At 39.5% G+C, this 21916-nt stretch overlaps 1 long non-coding RNA gene across 1 annotated transcript; it reads left to right on the top strand.

Moving 5' to 3' along the window:
* Positions 1–254: 254 nt before the first annotated feature.
* On the top strand, positions 255–9603 carry LOC117671405 (uncharacterized). Its single transcript, XR_004592840.2, has 5 exons — positions 255–325; positions 2569–2650; positions 4329–4436; positions 8102–8192; positions 9554–9603. It is a non-coding gene; the product is annotated as an uncharacterized LOC117671405 (long non-coding RNA).
* The last annotated feature ends 12313 nt before the right edge of the window (positions 9604–21916 follow it).

Genomic DNA, 21916 nt, shown 5'->3' with positions numbered 1-21916 from the left:
TAGATAGATTTTCTCCATGACAACCAATGTGGTATGTTTGCTATATCAATCAGTAGCCCAGAAAGAAGCTAGAACTTTCCCCACTTCCCCCCAAGTTTTTTTTCAAACTTGTTTTGCTTGAACAACCTTAGGTCCAAACAATTAATCTAATTTTCATGCTGTATATCAAATTGTATATTAATCTCCTGTTTATTCAACCATATGTAGAATTTTCTTAATGTTTCACTATTACTCTTTCAAAATTAAAATAGGAACTGAATAATTCTGTTCCTGCTAACATTGACCCAAAATGAGTTGAGGATGTTTATTCTCTTGCTTATTTAAGGTATGTTTATTTATTCATTTATTTATCAAATATAGTTATCAAATTTAGATACTGCCCTTCTCACTCTCCGAGGACTTTGGATGGTTTGCAGCTAAAAGCATTTTTAAAAAGCATATAAAAACACAGTATATCAGTAAAATGGGAGCCAAGTAAAGCCTCAGATAATATAAATTAAAAGTTAAAGACATAGAGAGCACCTTCAAAATGCTTACTACCCCCAGAGTTGAATGCCACATTATGAGTCCCATGCAACTTGACAAAGCCAGATCTTTACATCCTTCCAAAAGGCTAGGAGAGTGGAGGCTGAGCTCACTTTTTGGGGAACAATATTCCAGAGGGTAGGGGCAATAACAGAGAAGGTTCTCTTCCTGTACCCCATCAGGTGAAATTTCTTAATTTATAGAGTCTGTAACATACCTTCTCTGTCTGACTGGATGGGATGGGTTGATATAATAGGGGTAAGGTGGTTCTTCAGGCAACTTAACTCCATGGCTCCAACTGGAAACAAACTGGCACTCAATGCAGCTAATGTAGCAAAGGTGTCACCTATGACGTCCTTGGGACATCCAAAATTGCTTGCATAGCCACATTCTGCTCCATCTGTAGTTCCAGGGGAAGCTCTTGAAAAGTGCATATGGGAGATGATGAGGGCAAGAATGACCAAGAGAAGGGCCTCCCAATCCAGGAAGGGGTATAACTGGCATACAACATGAAGTTGAGCAAAGGTCATAATAGCCACAACTACCACCTTCTCCTCAAGCATAGTAGCTAATAAAGCACATACATCCCTAGTTTATCTGTTGACCTAAGATGGCTGTTATGAATGAAATCTTTCTGCCAACCTTAAACACAAGAGTGTGTGAATAAAATAGAATTCATTTCCCGGTTTGATGTAAGGCATAAACCTCTAATCAATGTTCACCTAAAAGACCGGTTAATCCTGAAAGATTTCATTCACTCATCCTCCTCCATCTCCCATCTTTCAGATGGCTTTGGTATAGATACTCAGGTGTTTTTCCTTTTCTCCACTACTTCTGTTCTGAGGTGACTTCTATACTTTTCCTCTCCCAATCTCTCAGTCTTCCCCTCTGCCCCCATTTCTTACCTATTTCTTAGCTGCTGCTTGAATGTTATTATGGCACATACAGCTTTGGCTATAAATCATTCATTGGGAAGTTGTATCAGTTGCCTCCTCCCCTATTAAAAATAGATGTTGCTTTTGCTTTGGTGGAGAGCTCCAAAGTTCAGCCTCTCAATATGAAAGTAAAGTTCAGAGGGAGTTGTGTACATGTCAGGGTTCTTCTTTCTTGCCCAGGAGGGCTAAAGGTTATAAGGCAGGCTACAGAACTGGTCTTTCTCCAGGAGAACTTTTAGCTGCAAGCCTACATAATGGGCACACAGCCCATTTTGCTTACCCCCTTCAATTCCTGTAAATGAAAGTAGTTTGTGGGATGGAATCTGTTCACCCAATCCAATGGATTTCTGCTCAATGTGGTGAATTTAGTGACCACCCCTTGCCTCCACTCAGTCATTGGCTGGAACAAAATTGGCTGCAACTGTTAGTTGTGCATGAATATATTGATTCATCTACCTTTAAAAAGAGGGTTAAGCAGCTGACCAGCAAATAGAGAATTGGGTGTAAAATAAGCTGACATGTTCAAATCTTTACTTAGCTCTAAAGTGCCCTGGCTGATCCACATCCGATGCTTTTTGCAGCCTCTACTTCAAAAGGTTTGCTGTTGTCAGGATAAAAATGGAGATAGCATACAAACATTTTAAATACTTGATGCTATGGGATATTCCTTGGATGAAATGTATGATCAAAATGCAATAAATTAAATAGGAAAGATATTATCTCCTACAACAGAAAACATAAACTAAACATCCCCTTGTAATTTTCTTTCCAAAACACATTTTTACTGCTCTGCCAAATAAATCAATTTTCTCTCCTTCTTAAATTTTGTAAAAGGATACTTGATTCATTTCAAGGCTTGATGTGGAACAATATAAATCCTGGGAATTTACTCCCCATTTTACTCACAATAAAAGAGAGTAGAAGTTGATCCCTTGGTAGGAACCCATATGCACTGAGATATCCTTGCCTGTGTACAAATGGTTCAAGCAAAATTAACTCAAGAATGATGTTCAGAAACCTAGAATTACTTTCACATTGTTGGTGTCTGTTATTAAACATTGTTTTCAAGAGATCAATCACTTAATTACATTGTGTTTTCTTTTTTGAGATGGCTCAGGGTAAAAAAAATAAGGCAGCAGAACAATGAAATTTCCTTAGTGGCATGTGATCGTCAAGGCAAAATATTACAGGTGATGTTCTGCAAAAAAAAAAAAATGCTTTTCTAATAAATAAATAAATAAATAAGAAAGAAAGAAAGAAAGAAAGAAAGAAAGAAAGAAAGAAAGAAAGAAAGAAAGAAAGAAAGAAAGAATGGCTAAGGGCAGTTTAAAAGAAGGCTAGGGAATGCAAGGGTCTTTCCAGATCTGAAATCCAGTGGTGAGAAATTAATCTGTGACCTGCCATAGACACCATTTTCTACTGACTTCTGCATCTTTTTGAAAGAGCATTTTAATTCATGGCCCATTAGATCCATGTACTTTTTATTACGGACATTTTAGTGCAGTGCCCATGGTCCAAAAAAATACAAGAACCTTACTGGATTAAAACAAATAACTGCTCATTAGCCCTTTTGGATAAGATCAAGATCCAACATCCTGTTTTCCACTAAGGCCAAGTCCACTGGAAAGTCCTCTGGAACCGGGGTCTCCAACCTTGGCAACTTTAAGACTTATGGACTTCAACTCCCAGAGTTGAAATTGCCAAGATTGGAGACCCCTGCTCTGGAAAGTCCACAAGCAGAATATGAGAACTGAAGCAGGCTTCCATTTGTGCTCAGCTGGCATTAAGAATACATGCTGTTTGCTCTCTTTTAATCCATCCAACTGTAAAGTTTGGGGGCAAATTAAAGGGGCAGCCCACAGATATGAGAGAAGTGACAACATATTTTGAGGACAGGATAGAAGTCACCTTATCTTCCCGAAGATCCTGATTGGGAGGGCTACCTGTTTTTTATAAAAGCTCTCCATGGTTCTCCTCCAATAGCCCAGGGCGATCTTCCTCCTTGCGGTTTCTTCAGAAGTTGATCAGTCAACTATGATGTGTGGTTGTCTGATCTTTTCTGGGGGTGGGGGGGGACTGCAAGAAGCAGCTGTCCCTGCAAGCAAGTATGCAAAAGTTTTGATTTTTGTTTTAAAAGAATAGGCAATCTTTTCCCTGTTCACCTCTTAAAAGAAAAGGTAACCCCTTTTGCCTCCATGACTTTTCGGGAAAATCCTTACTCTTTGCAGAGGAAAAAGAGGGGATCACATTTTTCAAAGGCAGACTTTTTGTAACAGGGTTCAGTTTAAGGTTAATTAAGATGTATACATAGTGGTACATCATAGTGATACAATGCCCTTAGGAAGAGAGACAGTAAATAGCCTTAACCTTCTAGTACAGGGGGTGTCAAACTTGATTTCATTGAGGGCCACATCAGGGTTGTGTTTGACCTCGGGGGGCTGGGATGGACGTAGCCAGGGTGGACATGGCCAGCTCGACATCACTCGTGTCGGTGCCTGTGATGGCGCCAAGTGCACTGCCAGCAAAAATGGGCTCCTGAGCTCCATTTTTGGCTGCGATGGCCTCCTGCAACCCTCTGCCAGTGAAAACGGAGCTCAGAGGGGGGGGGCTGCATGTGGTTCTCCTGAACTCCGTTTTTGCTGGTAGAAGCACTGCAGCCCAGTCCTCCCAGTTTGCAGAGCGGTCCCGCAGGCCAGATCTAAGCACACCGTGGGGCGGATCCAGCCCCCGGACCTTGAGTTGGACACCCCAGTTCTAGTATTTTGTATAATCTCATATAGAAGCCACTCAGGTTTCAACTGTTTTATGGTTTATATTGGATTATATATTATTGATTTGCCTGTTCTGTAATATGCTCAATACACATAGGTACATACCAAGCAAAATTAGCATGCTACCACTAGTATGCTCTTCCTGTGTAACACAGTATCCCTGTTTGGTTATTCGGCACCAAAACCAGGGTAGAAACGAGGACAGGTATGTACTTTTGTTCCCTTTTCTCCTGATATCCATGCGTTTAACTGAAGATCTATAGTGAAAATACAAAGCTTGGCATGTTTCAAAAATGATTTGGAAAGTTATTTGGACATCACATGCATAAAATACCTCTATGTTCAGCAGCAGCCAAAAAAGCTAATACAATCCTGGATTGTATAAACAGAGGCAAAAAATCAAGATCACATGAAATATTACTACCACTTTATAAAACCCTAGTAAGACCACACCTGGAATGCTGCAACCAATTTTGGTCACCATACTACAAAAGTTCAGAGAAGAGCAACTAAGTTGATCAAAGGCCTGGAGACTAAAGCTTATGAAGAAAGGCTGCAGGATTTGGGTTTGGCTAGTCTAAAGAAAAGAAGAATTAGGGTGACATGATAGCAGTATTCCAGTACTTGAGGGTCTGCCACAAAGAAGAGGCGGTCAAATTATTTTCCAAAGCACCAAACGGCAGGACAAGAAACAATGGTTGGAAACTAATCAAAGAGAGAAGCAACCTGTAATTAAGGAGAAACTTCCTAACAGTGAGGACAATTCACCAGTGGAACAGCTTGGCTCCAGAAATTGTGGGCGCTCCATCATTGAATGTTTTTAAGAAGAGTCTAGTCACTTATCTGAAATAGTATAGATTCTCCTGCTTGAGCAGGGAGCTGGACTAGAGGCAGAGGTGGGTTTCAGCAGTTCTGACCAGTTCTGGGGAACCGGTAGCAGAAATTTTGACTGGTCCTGCCCCCAGGAGTCAATTTGTTCAAGGAACAAATTCAAACTTTCCTGAAATACTTGTTACAATTCATTTCTGAAACATGCATAGCCTGACTTCTTCTGTTGGCCTGAATATGATTACACCTCCCTATGTGACAAAGGACTTTAATAAAACAAGGCTTAGGATGAAACATGTGTTCTCCTGAAAGTTTAATGGTCAGGGAATGAAAAGGCATCAGGCCAGTATGAGTCAGATACCTGAATACAGCTAGTCTTTCCAGGCTGTTGCAGGCAATTTAACAGAGTTTAAAGTGTCAAGTGACCAATGCAACATTGCCTGGAATAAATGAAAGGAAGGTCCAAATGAAAGTGAAGGTATTTATCAGGCTCTAGAGCTTAGCTGGCTGAGGAATTGTGGGAGTTGAAGTCCACAAGTTTTAAAGTTGCCAAGATTGGAGATCCCTGCTCTAGAATTTATACAGGTAGTCCTCAACTTACAACAGTTCCTTTAGTGACCAAAGTTTCATCACTGAAGAAGGTGATTTATGACCATTTTTCACACTTACAAACATTGCAGCATCTCTATGTTCATTTGATCAAAATCCAGACACTTGACTTATATTTATGACAGTTGCAGTGCCCTGGGGTCATGTGATCACCTTTTGCAACTTTCTGACAAGCAAAGTCAGTGGGGAAGCTTAAGATTCACTTAAGAACCATGTTACTCACTTAATAACTGTAAAGATTCGCTTAACCACTGTGGCAAGAAAGGTCATAAAATGGGGTAAATTTCACTCAACAAATGTCTCACTTAGCAGTATAAATTTTGGGATCAATTGTGGTCAAACTACCTCTGTTGCTTTAGAAAAAACCTTGAAAAATGCCCTCCAGGAAATTTGGGTATTACCGAAAGATAGACTCTACCTCAGGAGTGTCAAACTCACGTCGTCATGGCGGTGTCATGTGACATATCGGGACTTCCCCCCCCCCTTTGCTACTGGTCGGGGGCGTGGCCAGCATGTGACGCATCCAGCCCATGGGCCGGGAGTTTGACAGCCCTGCTCTACCTAATATCAGCAAGTGATTTCTTACATCATCATTTTACCAAAGAGTAAAAGTCTTCTTTTCAGCTTTTATACAGCATACTTAGAAGGAAGTCGAAAATGGAAGGGGAAAAAAAAAGTTAAGATGGTGAGCAAAAGAAGTGCATCAAGATAGATGCTAAACACTCCAGGTCCTGAAATCAGGGACAGTGAAAGAGAGGGACATGATCAAAGAATATTGTTTTTCTTTCAGTATTGAGTGTAACAGATTGTTGTGGCCCATCGGGCAGCCAGAGGAGCTGGCAGCAGAGTCAGACAGTGAGGAGGTTGGGGAGGAACTTGGGCCAGTCCTAGAGTCTGGGGAAGGCTCAGATGAGGGGTCTGCATCAGAGGCAGAGAGGGGGCCAGGGCCATCTGGTAGTTATGTGCTGCCTCCGGAGCCTCCAGAATCTGACATCAGTGAGGCAGAAGAACAGTGTGAGCCTGTTCCTAGTGTGCGCATGCACAGAGCTGCCAGAAGGCAAGAACAATTAAGGAAAAAAAGGGTGACTTGGGAGTAAGGCTTGGAGTTGATTGGCCCCTCCCATTAGATATAAAAGAGGAGCAAATGGACGTGAGCCTTTGCAGGAAGCAATTAGTTCATATAGTCGGTTCAAGCTCTGAGAAGTCCTGTTTGACTCTGTGCTACGTGTGGCCTTGCAAAACTAATTGGCAATTAGGTCTCTGGCAGCGTTTCAAAGGAGATAAAGATGGGTGCTTATCAACATTACCCTGAACGACTGTGTCAACTCGAGCAGACATCTGTCGGAATCTGCACAGACTGTTTATGAATCATTACGGGCTGTGAATGACCATAATTCATAGCCGTCTCAATAAAAGAGTTCTTTTGGGGGACTACGTTTGTGCTATATACTTTCCCAGGAAGCCTAGGTCAGAACATAGATAGGTTTGCAAGTGCATTTCATGGCTGGGCTCAATTCAGCATTCTCTCCATCCCTGTTGATCCATGTCCCTTTCTTTCACTGTCCCTGACGGATGGACCTTGAATGTTCAGCATCCAATCGTGATGCAGTTTCTTCTTCTCTTCTCTCTGAACCTCTTTGCTGAAACCCTTCTCCATCTTAACCTTTTTTTAAAAATCTTTTTCTTCCACTTTTGATTTTCTGCTAAGTGGGTTATATAAAAGCTAAAAAGAAGACTTTTGGTCTGTGTTAAAATGATAATGTAAGAAATCATTGGGCTGATATTGAAGATATCAAAGTCTCAAGGTAACCCAGGAAACAGCAAAACTTTTCAAAGAAGAGCCAGAAAACATCTTTTTAAGGTCCGTTAAGGTTCATAAACTAAACCATGTTGATATATCTCATTATAAAGTAAGAGACAGTTTTATATAAATGGAAATAAAATAGATACCCTCCCATATGTTCAACTTGCCACATTTTGGAAGGAACTGAGGAAGAATGGGAGGGTCTTAACATTATTAATACCTCATCAATAGCCTGCAAAGCTAAAAGATTTAATGTATTTACTTGGTTACCCAAAAAGGTCCAAGACTTTATACATGGAAGTAACTGTTCACAGCTTTAATATATCTGCATTAATTTCTCATTTATAGAATAGATTTTACTTGGTCATTTTTCTCTTTTCATATAAAGCCAATCAATGATTCCATAACTGAATCATTGAAGTAGCTTCAATTTTTAAGTACTTTACAGAGATTTTAAGCAAATGTATTTTGCAGTTAAGGGACTTTGCTACTTGCAGTTGACCACTGGACAAAGACATCATGGTAGACTTCAACTGTTTTCTTTATATGGTGTTTATCCTATGAATGAAGTAGGCTTGAATTGCCCTTATATGTTCCATGTTAATGTTTTTTTTTTCCTTTTCTTTAAGTCAATAGCAACATAGGACAATTTCAAGGTGTCTAAAATCTGGAACCTTTTTAACAGTTATGTTGGTGGCACGGTCAGATGACTTGCAGGAGGTGAGACCAACCTTCTGATGATTGGCTACTCCAAGCATGCCTCCTTTCTTCTCTCCTCACCATCATCCTCTTCCTATCTGAAAAACGCCTGGGCCAAAACAGTAATTGGCAGGCTTGCAGATGTAAGAATTTTGAAAAAGCACTAAGCCCATACTTTCCTGAGAAAATGGTAGAGCAGAAAAGCACTGGTCTAGCCATCTGTCAAAATTGCAAGCCTGCTGAATCAAGTAGTTTTATAATATTTGGCAAAGGCATCTATCCTTTTTTGCTTTTTCACACCTGTTGAGCAGAACAAGTCAAAACTCACTATCTCCCCAAGCTTTATCTCTATATTACTGTTGTGATTGTTGGATGGTTTCCTACCATCTGGTGGCATTCAGAAAAAAGGGAAAGTATACACTCTTACTACTGGGAGAGCAACAAAGCTAGAGAATTTAACCAATCACTTTGCTTAATCTACTCCGCATATATGAAATCAGGGCAGTATTATTCAGTGGTAAACCAAAATAAAGGCAGGTGAAGGATTTGGAAATGGGAAGAGCGAATGCTATACCCTTTTCTGCAGACTCAAGGATCAATGGGTAGCATTTAAATGAGCACAAGAAAGCAAACTGAAAAGTAGTCCTGTGCCTTTATAATCCTATATCATCTGGGTTGTCATCTGGGATCATGATTTATTTTCAGCTCAGCTTCAGGGGTCACTTACATTGAGAAGAACAACGTTTTTTGCAGTGATGAAACTCTGTGGAGGTTGTAGGAAAGAACTTTTGCCCTTATCCTTCTCTCAGCTCTGGAATTTCAGCCACCCACATAGCTGTTTTAAGATCCATTGTGGGCTTGATCTAGCAAGGATGAGATTGATGATGGGGACAAACAAGTTGCCAGTTATCTGCTTTGCTTTATTTTGTTTTCTTTTCCCTTTGCATGATATAACAGATGAGGAAAGCTTTGCTAACCCAGATCAGGGGAATTAGTAGCAGCGAGGAAATGCCCTTAAAATGCATCCTGATTTATACTTAGAATGTATTGCCAGCTTCCCATCCTCAGCCCAATATATACATTTCAGGCTGTCATAGCCTACACCTTGGTTAAAACCATGAGGAAAAGGGACCGCTAGCAAATCCGATAACATGATGTCATGTTCTTAGTTCTTAGTGAGTTTTTTTATACAGGTTAGGAGAAATGATTGCTTAGTAACAAGGCAGATTAACTTTTTTTTAATAAAACACTCAAATATATCTGCAAACAGCAAAATCCCTACAATATGATCTGAAATACTTGTTCAGATGCCAGCACTTACTTTCTTACTTACTTTCTTTCTCTCTCTCTTTCTTTTCTTTTTTTTTTGGTGAGGAGTAAAGGTGAAGATTTTTGTGCATCCTGGAGCACAGCTCGGACAGGGTGGCCAGTGAATGTGACTTTTTCAGTCTTGAGCCAACTGGAAGGAGGCCATACATTGAATCATTGTATTCTCTGCATTTTAGCAGCAGTGGGAATGAATATAATCAATAAACCTATTCCATACTGCTTTGAAAGAACAATTGCTTTGCTCTTTTTACTGCAAACTACCAAGAGACTTTGGTAGTTGATGGAAAAGCTACCTAGATATGGTGAAACTGGATTAAGAGGCACAAGAAAGCTGAAAGAAAGAAATGCAGAGGAGAATAACCCTCAGCAAATCCAGAGCTCAAAGAAATAAAATTGTCTAATCTGTCAGTGAAAATAAATACCACAAACAAATAAGCCCCAAATAAACTTGAATAGGGTCACAATATTAATTGTTCTACCACTTGCTGTAGAAGAGACATGCATCATTACTAAGTCACAATTGTCTAGATAAATAAACAATATTTTAGCTTGTTGGGATATATGAATCCATTAAATGTGCCTTGAAAGAAGGAATGAAAATGAGATTTTGTGCCATGCAGGCTTCTGTATGAAACAGGGAGAGTAGGTGGAAATGGTAACTTAATTAAATAAATATCCTTTCCAAATACATTAGGAAAAAAACAAAGTGATGGATAGAACATTTTTTAAAATTTATCAGTGGATGAAAAATATTCAAGGACGTATTCGTTTTGTAAAACTACAAAGCAGCGGAATGTGTATGTATTTTTGTGGGTGTTTTTCAATAGTGGATCTTAAAGTCTTCCTTTGTGATACCCTTTTATATAAATTATCAATGGCTTCAGGTGTTTTCAGGCAACACACATCACTATTTGATGGACATTACAAGGCTGTATGGCACAGCCCTCCCAGCAACAGTGTGATTGACATTCCTTATGATGTTGCATTCATTTAAAAACCATTTTGTCCCTCCATTATGATCTGCAAGAATGTTCTCTACTGACAGTGAGCATTGTAGGAGCAGATTTCTGTGTTGCTCCATTATCCTCTGGATAATGACTGGATGAACACAGGACACATTTCTTGCATCACTCTTTAATTACTCTTTAATTACACTCTTAATTAAACTCTTATCTTTTAATTTTTTTTTCATTTCTTAATCTGTCACTCACCTTGAGTACTCACTTGAGTAAAAAAGAAACCTGTCTAAATAAATTGGTCTGTCTAAATAACTAAGAAAAAAAGAAGAAAAAATCCTGCTCCTTGAATAGAGTTTGGGTTGAACACATCGACAACTATTGGGGATTGAGGGATGTTTCATTCATCATAGGCAGAACACAGCTAGCCTACAACCTTCCATTCCCTCGTATGTTCTTTCCATGGGTGAGGGAGGGTGTCTTAAACCTTGATTATCCTTATAGTATTGTCTCTTTCCTTCCTCCAATACAAATTATAAACATGGTAAAATTCTTACACAAACATGCTCAATACAAAGATGTTGAGTCTCTAGAAAGAGTCTCTAAGAAGAGCAACAAAGATGATTAGGGACTGGAGGCTAAAATATATGAAGAACAGTTGCTGGAACTAGGTATGTCTAGTTTAATGAAAAGAAGAACTAGGGGAGACATGATAGCAGTGTTCCAATATCTCAGGGGCTGCCACAAAGAAGAAGGAGTCAAGTTATTCTCCAAAGCACCTGAGGGTAGAACAAGAAGCAATGGGTGGAAGCTGATCAAGGAGAGAAGAAATTTAGAACTAAGGAGAAACTTCCTGACAGTTAGAACAATTAATCAGTGGAACAACTTGCCTCCAGAAGTTGTAAATGCTCCAACACTGGAAGTTTTTAAGAAGATGTTGGATAACCATTTGTCTGAAGTGGTGTAGGGTTTCCTGCCTAAGCAGGAGGTTGGACTAGAAGACCTCCAAGGTCCGTCCAAATCTGTTATTCTATTCTATTCTATTCTATTCTATTCTATTCTATTCTATTCTATTCTATTCTATTCTATTCTATTCTATTCTATTCCATTCCATTCCATTCCATTCCATTCCATTCTACTCCAGTATAAAACACCAGCATAAAAGTAAGACAATGGCAGTTCCACTACTAAGAAAACATTTGCTCTTCTTCAATCATCTGGAGCTATGCCTGTCGTCATGATTTCTCAAATCAAAGGGCCTCCATGATGATATTCATCAGTTTCTTTAAGATTCTCAGATGAGACTCGTCTGCACCTTGAATCTTAAACTTATTAGCCAGATGCTCAAGAGCATCAAAAGTTTTGTCTGCAAGAATGAGAGAACCCAGAATAAGACTTCCACTGATTTCTATAGTCTCTATAGAGGGGACCTTTTAAAAATGGTACTATATTGTACAAGATAATATAGCAAAACATATTATGTTCAGTGCATCTCCAATGGATGGGATCTTCAAACATGGATCTTAATATGTAGACATTAATAGAAATTTTACTAATGAAATAGTTACCCTGACTTGATATAAACTGCTTTTTGTATAATCTACATCTCCACCCCAGGCCATCCCAACGATGCCCTTGAAGTGATGTCCCAGTGCCTGGAGGCCGTGCGGATCTGGATGGGGAGTAACAGGCTCCGACTCAACCCTTCCAAGACCGAGTGGCTGTGGCTTCCGGTGTCCCGATATAGCCAGCTGGTGCCATCGCTGGCTATTGGGGGTGAGTTATTGGCCCCCACGGATAGGGCTCGCAACTTGGGCGTCCTCCTGGATGCACGGCTGTCTTTAGAAGAGCATATGACGGCCGTGGCCAGGGGGGCTTTTTATCAGGTCCGCTTGATTCACCAGTTGCGTCCCTTTCTGGATCAGGATTCCTTACGCACAGTCACTCAGGCACTCGTCACTTCCCGCCTGGACTACTGCAATGCTCTCTACATGGGGCTCCCCTTGAGGAGTACCCGGAGGCTCCAACTGGTGCAGAATGGGGCCGCACGGGGGATTATGGGAGCGAGGGGTCGCTCCCATGTGACACCTCTCCTGCGTGAGCTGCATTGGCTTCCAGTGGTCTTCCGGGTGCGCTTCAAGGTGTTGGTTACCACCTTTAAAGCGCTCCGTGGCATAGGACCTGGGTATTTGCGGGACCGCCTTCTGCCGCCGATAGCCTCCCACCGACCAGTACGCTCCCACAGAGAGGGACTCCTCAGGGTGCCGTCGGCCAGGCAATGTCGGCTGGCGACCCCCAGGGGGAGGGCCTTCTCTGTGGCAGCCCCCGCTCTCTGGAACGATTTGCCCCCGGAGATAAGAAGGATATCGGATCTTCGGGTCTTTCGCCGTGCCCTAAAAACTCTTCTTTTCCAGCAAGCAGGGCTGGCGTGAACCCCGCCCCTCTTTTTTAGTTTTTAATGGTTATTAATTGTTTAGTTTTAATTTGTTAATGGGTTTTAATTCACACTGTTTTAATTCGGGCCAAAGTATATAATTCTTTTAATTAATTTTAAATTTTGTATTGTTATGTATTTTAGTTTTGGCTGTGCACCGCCCTGAGTCCACTAGGAGAAGGGCGGTATATAAATTTAATAACAACAATAATAATAATAATAATAATAATAATAATAATAATAATAATAATAAACCATTTTTTAAAAAATTAAAAAAATAATAATACCAGCAAAAAGGTAAAAGTTCCCCTCGCACATACGTGCTAGTCGTTTCCAACTCTAGGGGGCAGTGCTCATCTCCGTTTCAAAGCCAAAGAGCCAGCGCTGTCTGAAGATGTCTCCATGGTCATTTGGCTGGCATGACTAAATGCCAAAGAGACACGGAACACTGTTACCTTTCCACCAAAGGTGGTCCCTATTTTTCTACTTGCATTTTTTACGTGCTTTCGAACTGCTAGATTGGCAGAAGCTAGAACAAGTAACGGGAGCTCACCCCGTTACACAGCACTAGGGATTCGAACCGCTGAACTGCCGACCTTTTGATCGACAAGCTAGGTGTCTTAGCCACTGAGCCATCGCATCCCACATACATGTCAGAAATTTACAATGCAATCCTATATCTGTTTACAAAGTAAAGCCTATAGAAGTAAGGTTAAGCAAAGAAGCATTTTTATCTAATATAAGGTTGCTCATTACATGCCCTGAAGACAAATATATAACCTTCTTCACTGAGGGCAAACATTTTCCGTATTATGTGTCAAATTGTCAGCAAAACTGAATGTCAACAAACTCAAATTGACCTCTTGGGACTCTGAATTGATGTGTGTGTGTGTGTGTGTGTGTGTGTGTGTGCGTGCATATATCTATTTCCTAACTACATCTATCTATCTATCTATCTATCTATCTATCTATCTATCTATCTATCTATCTATCTATCTATCTATCATCTACCCATGGATTTGTGAATATACAATGCTGGGGATTATGATAAACATTGTATTATAAAATACAGGCTTCCAGGTACATATATATTCTTCTTTCTCTTGGTCAATTTAGGCATTGCCCATCTATCTTATGCAGCACAATGAAATGCTTTGATTGGGACAGTATGGTAAATCGGTTTCAAGATTAAAGGGTTTTTTCCCCCACTTGCTCAAACCATGTGGACACCAAGAGGTTTCTTACTTAATTATAACATCTAGGTACAGGCATGTTTGATAAAAATATATATAAAGAGTCAAAATTATTAGGTAATAGTGTGACTTTCTGGAGGTTTTTAGATATTGCTGGTGTTGTATCTGTGGTGTGTGGCAGTGGTGGGTTTCAAAAATATTTACTACCGGTTCTGTCGGTGTGGCTTGGTGGGCGTGGCGTGGCTTGGTGGGAGTGGCTTGATGGGTGTGGCAGGGGAAGGATACTGCAAAATCCCCATTTCCTGCCAATCAGTTGGGATTTAGGAGACAAAGAATAGATGGGGGCAGGGCCAGTCAGAATTTTTACTACCAGTTCTCCGAACTACTCAAAATTTCCGCTACCGGTTACCCAGAACTGCTCAGAACCTGCTGAAATCCACCCCTGGTGTGTGGGCTGGAGACAATGTGCTGTGAATTCCAGGTGCTGGAATTCAAAACTACTGAGAAATAAGTTATTTTTTTTGTCAGAGTGAACATATTAAAATTGTGATAAGGAGCACCTCCGTGTCTCAGAGAGTGAGGGAAAATGGCAGTTAAGAACAGTGTTAAAATATCTGTATAAAATTATAGTTTCTTAAACTAAAGCCACTGTATATATTAGAAATAATAGTAAACTAGTAAACACATCATTCTAATGCAGGCATATGTGGAAAATCTTCTAATCTTCTGAATCTCACCCTTTTAAATGTTTCTGATAGGCTGAAGGAGAGCAGATGAAATCAGAAAATTGTGTAAATGATTGGATAACTGTGGGTAAATTATGATTGTAAGCTTTCTTATGATTGTAAGCTGCCTGGTGTTACCTGTAGGTGAAATGGATGGCATGGACGTTTAATAAATAAATAATACTTTTTTCGTGTTTATTCCTACCATACAGAGGAGAGATTTTGCTTTCAGGTAGAAAAATGATTGCACAAGCTCTCTCTCCCACAGGCATATGTATTCATGCTCACAACTCTCTGAAGCAGATATGGGAGATTCAAGGAGCTGAAGACTGAGGTGAGTAGGGAAACATCCTTGCCCAAGCAGAAGAATGCTTGGGGATTATTTATTTAATTAAGGGGGACAGTAATGTAATTTATGTTACCTTATTATTGAAACTGAAGACTTAGCTATTTATAATTTGAAGTGATATAAAAGAAAGGTAATGAGAAATACTGCTTAATTATATAATATCATTAATAAAAACACTGATCATTGCAGGCTGGACACAAGAGATGTCTTTACAGATCTTGTAAAGGCTACATAGGAGGCAGTACCACCCTTTGTGTCCAGTATCCAGGTCCCATTCAAGTTAAAATTAGGCAGGAGAATCAAGGGTCAAGGAATGAGATGATAGCTCTCCTCTTTTCATATCTCTGACCACATTACTGAAAGGTATAAACTGGAAAGAATCCAGTGTAATAACATTGACTACAACCAAAAGAAGTCTAAGAAAGAAAAATACAGATTTCAAGAGGAACAACCTAAGTCACCCAGTCAATGTTCCCACTATGGTGAGGTGTATAGAAACATAGAAAACTGACCACAGAAAAAGATCTTCCAAGCATATAGTATGTAAACTCATTTGCTGGTGATTGACCCACTACCTCTGCCGGAAGTTCGTTCCAAGCTTCAACTACTCATTCTGTGAAGTAATACTTTCTAATATTACTTTTCAACTTTTCCTGTCAGTTTGATATTATGCCCCCGTGTCCTTACTTTTTGCTTAATATTAAAAATACTGACTCCTAGAACCATATTCACACCCTTAATATATTTAAAGGTTTCAATCTGTCCCTTCTGTCATCTAGGCTGTACAGTACATATTTAATTCCTCCAATCTCTCCTGATAAGTTTTGTATCACCTTGCCCTTAACATTTGCAATCAACAATCTACATTATATCTATTACTTCAATCTATAATGAACTACAGTATATGCAAATCTAATTGTTACTCTGCCTTCATGCAAAACAATCTATTTTGGGCTGAGACGCTTCAGAAATGACTAGAAAGAAATGTGCAACTCTCACATTTATCTGTTGTTTATCAGAGCAACCTGCCTCTTCATAGGTTCTAATATAAGTCTGAAAATATAGAACAGTGTCTGCTTTTCTATAAGAAAAGTGGAAGCCTGAAGTAAAAGTTGTGCTGCTTCAATGAATAGCAGAAAGCTTCCTAATCACTTTTGAAGCATGCTTTCCCTCTTTTGGACAGAAGAGCAAATGTCTATTTATCTACCCATTTCATATATGTTTATCTTGTGGTTCCACCAAGAGCTTTCTATTCATCCCTTTTCAACAAAACCATTGCATTGTATTAGAATTCTGAAGTATTTGAAAATAATGCACCCTATCAGAAAAATATTTAAAGAAGAATACTTGAAAACAATCAGAAAAGCAAATGTTCAAAAGAAAAGTATTTTATCCTGGTGCTGAAAAGATAATAGTGCCAGTTCCAAATAAACTTTCATGTAAGCAATTCCTTGGCCTAAAATAACTCCATATAGAAGGTTATTTGTCTGGCAGTCATTTACTTTAAGGCTGCCAAACCACGGATGCAAAAATTGAGACAACAATTGGGACAGGAAGGAGTTAGAATTGTTATCAACATATCTCTTTGCTGCTATCCAGTGATCATCCAGATTCTTTCAGCCCTGATATGTTAATCTTAGAAGGTACACGAGAGATCAGATGACCTATCATTAGGCAGATGAAGCCAGAGACTGAAGTATGCCTGTCAGCAAGATAATGTATTCAGGTTGACTTTTTTGGTTATCAGTAAGAATTCTTCAGAGAGATTTTTTTCTCAATGCATCGGTAACAGCAGTGCATCATTTGCCAATTTATAGTTTCAGACTATTTATAGATTGCAGACTCTACATCTGGTCCATAAGACACTGTCAATAGTTTCTGAAAGTGTGGGACATTGCTTGAGATAATCCTTGACAGAAGGTTTACCTCCATCAGCATTAGCCTAAATCTAAGTGTAATGGTGAGGGTAAAACTTCTATCAAGGATTTCCTCAAGCAATGTCCCACATTTTCAGAACCTGTTCATTTACAGGTTTCTTTCAAAGCCAGTCTGGTGTCATGGTTAAGGCATCAAATAGAAACCAGGAGACTTTGCGTTCTAATGAGTAGATGACCCTCACTCTATTAAGGACCTTGGAGTACTCATATCAAATGATCTAAGTGCCAAAGCCCACTGTAACAACATTGCCAAAAAGGCATTAAGGGCAGTGGTGGGTTCCTCCCGGTTCCTTCCGGTTCCGCCGAGCTGGTAGCGGTGACAATATGATGTCACCGAACCAGTTCTGCCCCCATGCCCCCCGCCCCCCACATTATTCTTACCTTTTATTTGGCCCCACCCCCAATCTATTGCTGCCTCCTGAGTCCCAGTTGATGGCTAGAGGGAAAAAAACTGTTTAAACTCTTGCCGTGGGACTTCAAAGGGCCACCGTACAGCTCATCAGTAGACAAATGAGTAGACCGGTGCCTGCAAAAATACATGAGTAGATCAGTGCCTGCAAAACTACATGAGTAGGCCAGTGCCTGCAAAAATAAATGGGTAGATCGTACAGCTCTGCAAGCAGTTAAAAGCCTGGTAGACCAGTACCTCTGCTAAATCCGAAATAATTGTCACATGACCATCAAGCCACGCTCACAAAATAAGCCATGCCCACAGAACCGGTAGTAAAAAAATTTAGAACCCACCCCTGATTAAGGGTTGTAAACCTAATCTTGCATAGCTTCTTCTCCGGTAATATTACACTACTAACCAGAGCATACAAAACATTTGCTAGACCAATTCTTGAATACAGATCATCTGTCTGGAACCCCCAATGCATATCGGACATTAATACAATTGAACATGTCCAGAAATATTTCAGAAGAAGAGTCCTCTACTCCTCCACTCGCAACAAAATACCTTATGCCACCAGACTAGAAATTTTGGGCTTAGAAAATGTAGAACTACGCCGCCTTCGGTATGACCTAAGCATAGCTCATAAAATCATCTGCTACAATGTCCTACCTGTCAATGACTACTTCAGCTTCAACCACAACAATACACAAGCACACAATAGATACAAACTTAAAGTGAACCGCTCCAAACTCGATTGCAGAAAATATGACTTCAGCAACAGAGTGGACAATGCCTGGAATTCACTACCTGACTCTGTGGTTTCATCCCAACCCCCCCCCCAAATTTTAACTTTAGACTGGCTATTGTTGACCTCGCCCCATTCCTAAGAGGTCTGTAAGGGGCATGCATAAGAGCACCAGCATGCCTACCGTCCCTGTCCTAATGTTCCTTTTAATTGTATTCATTTATGTATGTATTCAATTCATACTTATATATATATATATTATCTATATAATATATACATACTTGACAAATAAATAAATAAATAAATAAATAAATAATTCCACTTTACACACAAAGCCAGCTGGATGACTTTGAGACAGTAATTTTTTCTCAGTCCCAGGAAGAAAGCCATAGCAAACCACTTCATAAATATTGCCAAGAAAACAGCAGGGACTAGAACAGGCAGTCACCAGGCATCAACAATGATTTGAAGGCACTAAAAACAAAAACAAAAGCCTGGCTTCTTTGTTGCACTATAAATCCTGTCAGCCCAGCAAAAATTCAAATATCAAATATTCAAATATCAAGGAATTAATTCTCTGAATCTCTCTCCTGCCAGCTAATGGTCATCTGGGTTTTTGCAGCTGAAATATGATAGCTCTACCAAGCCTGGTATGTGGTGCAAAGCTTGCCTTACCACAAATAACTAAAAAAGAAATAATTCAGATTATCAAGATGGAGGTTCAGCATGGAAAATGGAGGGAGGGAGATAAAGAGTGCACATTATTTAGCTAAGACGAATTTCTGACTAAGAAACTTCATAAAAAAGTCTTTCCTGACTTGTAATAAGGGTCATGATCCAGAGCATGCTTCTTCCTGATAGGTAGAATAGAATTGCTAGCATAGACCAAGGATGTCAAACTTACATCGTCATGGCGGTGTCATGTGACATACTGTGAGTTTTTTCCCCCTTCGCTAAACCAGGCGTGGGCATGGCCAGCGTGTGACACTTCCAGCCCACGGGCCATGAGTTTGACAGCCCTGGACTAGACTATGCCCCAATTAGATCTTCATTTGAATATGCTGTTGCTCTCATTCCTGAGATTTTAAGGTGATCCTGATAGTTTGGAGAAGATGCTGGGAACAGCCAAGAATCATAGATCTTTCCAATACTGTGACTTCCCTAAGTCATAACTTCACAAGAGGCAGCAATAAAATTTTCTTCTTCCCTCCTCCTTTTCAACAAATTCTAGAGAACTCCAACTTGAAAGGCAGGGAGGCAAACCATCTGCCTGAAAGTTAATCCAAGATGTAAATAACCACTACTCTAATTGTAGAGTCTAATACTGAAATGAAATCTTCTGTCAATACATTGTTTTCCTGTTGTTTCCTTTGTTTCCAAACTTTAAGTTGAATAAGATAATAAAGTTGGGTTTCCTAAGTAGGCAAACAAGGTAGTAATTATAGAGAACATGTTGGTCTCTTTGACTTGCTTTGTATTTTAGTAGATTAATAGTACTTGATTATGAATTATGGTGCAGCATATGCTCCTGCTGACCCAGCAATTCATTTACTGTGCATGCCTGACAGCTTGTCCATAATAGCTTCCAGTACTATTAACATAACACTAGTGAGAACAGATATATTAATGTGTTTTTAATGTGTTGTACTCTAGTTCTGTTTAGCACCCAAGATACACTTGTTAAGTGTGTGTGTGTGTGTGTGTGTGTGTGTGCGTGCGTGCGCGTGCGTGTTTGCCCACTGATATAGTACCTTTTTGTCAAGCAGACATTTTCTTTATTGAAGATATTCTCAATCTTAGATTGAGAAACTTCCTATTATCTACTTATGTTCCATTGTGCCTCCAATGGATATATTTTAATTTCTCAACAACCCTATGAAGTAGCTTAAATCATTGGTCCTCAAGTGGTTTACCAAGGAGAAACATAGTCAGATGATACTACTGATTTTTACGTGTGACTGTGTTTTGGAGGAAAGAAAGTCATCTTAAAATAAGTGGAATATTTTTGATTCTGACCCTCAGTTGCTGATTTTTCCCCCTCTACTACAACAAATGAACACAAAACCTTCTACATGTGCAATGTATGACAAAACATTAGTATTGTAGGGAGAGAGAATCCATCTTGGAGGACTGCTTGGCCTCCCAGAAGGGAAGAGAAGATAACTGGTTATTTACTTAAGATGATGAATTGTACTCAAAGCCTTCATATACCCAGAGTGCACACTTTTCAGGCAGAGGGAGTACTAGGGGCCAGAGATTGAAAAATAGACCCAGAGATTGAAAAAATAGGCCAAGACAAAGCCAAAAGCTGTGGTTTAGTTTGCATGAAAATGATATGAAAATGTGATTTCTGTTTCTAATAGTGATCCTGGAAGTAGAAGTAGAAAACATAAATAGAAGGCCTGGTAAAATGAAGAAGGCCAGTATTTAGCAGAGCCAGTTGCTGCTCCAAGGTAGTTTTCTTTGGAGCAGAGAGATGGTTGCAGGTGGCAAATGGCAGGGGATGCAAGCTGCAATAATCTAGCTGAAACTGAGCTCTTCACCTTGATTATTTGCATCAAGATTTGATGTTCTTATATTTTGAACCACCTTGTTCTCTCAATAACAATGTGCAGTTTCCTTCCTTGAAACATGAATTTTCCCCATAAAAGAAAATCATTTTTCTGAAGCTTTTAAAGGGAAGAGATAATCTTAGTGAAAGCTTTAGAAGATGGATTGGCAAGAGTTTGAAACATTAGAGTTTGCAAAAACATTATAGCATAGCTGAAAAGACATATTCCTTTAAATTGTGCTTTCTTTCAGTATCTATTTGCCTATTTGGTAAAATAATATTCCCACGGGCATTCTAAGAATGTAGACCAGCCAGAGAGTTCAGAGGCATGACTTTTTTTATAATTAAGAGGAAGAACATGTCTTCCTTTTATGTTACTTATTAAAGCAGTGGTCTCCAGATACAGGCTATTGCATCCATCTTCCTGGATTTTTGAAAATTATGAGGATGATAATCTTGGAAGCCAAGGAATCACTATATTAAGAAAAATACAAATAACCAAACTTCCATCCCATTTCAGCAGCACTTTTTTTACTTCTACTTTCACAAGCATTTTTCTACTTCTGCTTTCAAGAGAAATTTACAGAAGTGTCCAAAATTGTGGAAACCTTTTGGGGAAAGTGTATTTTTGAGGTTTGATGGTTAATAACACCACTTTTTTGGTGTTCTGCTGGAATGGCCTGGGAATAGCCCAGACCTTAACCCAATTGAAAATCTATGGAGCTGACAAAAGAAACTTGTTAGTCAGAAGCGAACCAGCAATAAAACCCCGTTAATAGAAGCAATCATTCAATCTTGGTTTCACATTCTAACAGCTACAGAACTAAAAGACTTGGTTCAGTCCATGGGAAGATGTTGTAAGGCCGTAACTCATGCTAAAGGTTACTCAACTAAGTATTAACTGACGTGATAATTTTTGCATATCTCGTTTTTTCTATGGTGACAATTTTTGTATATCTCGTTTTTTCTACATGTTTCACTTTTCTTCTTTATATTGTAATTGCTATTCTAATAGCAAATCCTTCATAAAAGTTATTGCATTACATTCTTGATTAAATTATCTTTCCATTGATATATAATTGTACAGTACTACTCCAAAAAAAAGTGGTGTTATTAGCTAGTTTTAGAAAAT

The sequence above is a fragment of the Pantherophis guttatus genome, chromosome 1 (genome assembly GCF_059756535.1).
Source record: "Pantherophis guttatus breed Tessera chromosome 1, ASM5975653v1, whole genome shotgun sequence".
NCBI lineage: Eukaryota > Metazoa > Chordata > Lepidosauria > Squamata > Colubridae > Pantherophis > Pantherophis guttatus.
The sequence above is the reverse complement of the archived record's forward strand: the minus strand, read 5'-3'. Positions and strand labels throughout refer to the sequence as shown.